The sequence below is a fragment of the Nanorana parkeri genome, unplaced genomic scaffold (assembly GCF_000935625.1).
Source record: "Nanorana parkeri isolate BGI_ZX_2015 unplaced genomic scaffold, ASM93562v1 scaffold387, whole genome shotgun sequence".
NCBI classification, from domain to species: Eukaryota; Metazoa; Chordata; class Amphibia; order Anura; family Dicroglossidae; genus Nanorana; species Nanorana parkeri.
In genome coordinates this window covers 681,126-683,678 of record NW_017306655.1, presented here as the reverse complement: position 1 = coordinate 683,678, position 2,553 = coordinate 681,126, and the positions used below count along the sequence as shown (strand labels likewise).

At 40.6% G+C, this 2,553-nt stretch overlaps 1 long non-coding RNA gene across 1 annotated transcript in view; it reads right to left on the bottom strand.

Moving 5' to 3' along the window:
• Positions 1-538: 538 nt before the first annotated feature.
• The window catches only part of LOC108789325, a 13,407-nt gene continuing 11,392 nt past the window's right edge, over positions 539-2,553 (bottom strand). Inside the window, exon 2 of the long non-coding RNA XR_001941392.1 lies at positions 539-631. This is a non-coding gene — a long non-coding RNA (uncharacterized LOC108789325). The remainder of the gene's footprint in view (positions 632-2,553) is intronic.

Below are 2,553 nucleotides of genomic sequence, written 5' to 3'. Positions count from 1 at the left end.
GGCTATGTAAAATTACATTTCTATATAGTCTACAAGTGTCATTTAGTAATACAGTGTATCAATTGTTACATCCTATTTACTATGTTATTCATATCTAAATATAAAAGGGGGATCTGCATATGAAATCAATGAAAGCAGCCATACAAGTAAACTTTTTTTTTTTATTATTATGACTGCTTCCTCCACTACTCCCGTGATCTAGCAGTTCTAGCACTACTAAACGGGAGATTGTAGTCCATCACAGGAGTGAGCTTTGAGCGGTGACTACTTTACAACACACACAGGGACCATGGGGAACAAAAGTAGCCCCCCTCCAGAAGGAAGGACAGTGTTAGCACCAATTCAGAGATGATTTGAGGATCTACAGCCCAGTGATACACAAATAAGATACAGTATTGTTAATATTTAGGGTACTTGAATGTACTTTTAAGATTTAACTCCTGAGTTTAGTGTCACTTTAAAGTATTTATTATTGTGCTTAAGAAAAAAAATAGTAGTTAAAAAGTAGCTTACGGTCTTCGATTTTGGTGTATTCTATTTGAACACATCCGTTAGATGCCTGAGCCAAGAAACCCAGCAACATAAAGGCCCACAGGTTCATCATCTTGAATTATTAAGCCCAACAGAAGCACTGGAAAGATTAATGTAGATAATAAATGACACAACCCAGTAAATGCATTAACTTCATGACAATCAGTTAATTGAATCATCTTATAAATAAACCAAACTATAAAGGTGCCCATACACTGTGCGATTATCGCACGAGAATCGCGGGAAATCCCGCGATCGTACGATAATCGCAAAGTGTATGGAAGGCATGCGACCGTTTCTACTGTACGGTCGCACGTCTTCCGTCGAACAAGCAGGCTTGAAAACACGCTGAGAATCGTACGATTCTCGGCGGGTTAGTGGCCTGCTTTTTCGGCAACCCCCCTACCCCCCTCAGCGGGGCGGGCTTGCGATGATCGCAAGTACGATCTGCCTGTCCAAGATGGGCAGATCGTACGTTTTTTAAATTATTTTACAACCATCACAAGACAAGAGTCTTGCGATGGTTGTAAAGTGTATGGCCACCATAACACAAACTTTTCCATCACTGGACAACTTGATTGACCTTGGGATTACATCGATGGGCACTTTTTTTTAAAAATAAAGGAATTGTCAAAAACTGTCTTGTTTTTTTTTTCTAATAAAGGACTTTTTTACGGTGTTGTCTGTATATTTACTATTTCATTTCCTATTTGGTGAGTGAGTAGGGGTAACAACTATCCCTAACTCATTCACAAAGGGGGCGGGATCCCGATGTTCACTTTATGAAAGGGGGCACCCAGATGCAGATGAGCCCCCCTGCCCGCAGACCCCCACAGCCACTGGGCATAGGTTGTGGGGAAAAGGCCCTTGTCCTCTCATTGACATGGGGACAAGGTGCTTTTCCAGGGGGTCTCCCCTGGTGAAGTACCCTCCATATGTCGAGGGCATGTGGCCTACTATGCTGCAGGAAGGGGGGCTGCAAGCTCGTCCCGCGCTTTCCTGCTCTGCATGGCTGCTGCTCGGATTAAGGGTCTGGTAGAAATTTTAGGGGTGAACCTATGCTTTTTTTAACATTTTGGGAGCATTGGGGTCCCCCCTAATATTCCTACCAGACCTAAAGGGTCTGGTAGCAATTGGGAGGGAACCCCACACTTTTTTTCTTTATATTGTTTCTGTGGACTAAAAAAAAAGTCATTGTTTTCTAATGTCACTTTGCTGCAACGAAAATGTGTTCATAAAATACTAAGTTTGTATTCATCCGAATCCTAAACTGAATTGACTTTTGGACCCAAATCCCAAAAAATGAAATAACAAAAAAAACTAAAGGAAACAATTTATATGCTGGCTTACATGTCTAATGTGTATCTTCATTTTTCTGTTTCAATCTTCTTAATAATTCTACATGTTTCCACATGTTTCACTTCAGCAATATTACCTGGTTTAGTACATTTATGTTGTGTGCACTATTTCTTTAAAATAAATAAGAATTGAACACAACAAATCTGCAATAATGACTGAAATCAGCTCAGCAGATGTTTTGTGTTTGTTTGTTTAAAACCAATCTCTGGGCTAAAATGTAGATACATAAAATGTAGATAAAATAATATATATATATATGGCCAGATTATTATGACCACCTGACGTTTGTAGGCAAATTAGCTATAATTTCGCGCTGAAGTTGCTAGAGGGCCAGACCATTATAAATAGGGAAGCAGGTTGTTTACCACGACAGTAGAAGTGATTTTTTTTTTCTGAAGATATGGGTAACACGATAACAACACGATTTAACAGCCTTTGAACGTGGGATGATTGTTGGCGCTCGGAGCCATAGAGCGAGTATCAGCAAAACAGCAGAATTTGTTAGATGTTCAAGAGCAGCTGTTGTTAAAGTGTTTAAAGACTGGGCTGTCAGCCGAAAATCTGGGTCTGAACGTGCGAATTGTGGCCGTCAGCGACTAGTCAATGTTAGGGCAGAAGGGAGAGTGGCAAGACTGGTACACGACAACAGAAGGGCAACAGTGC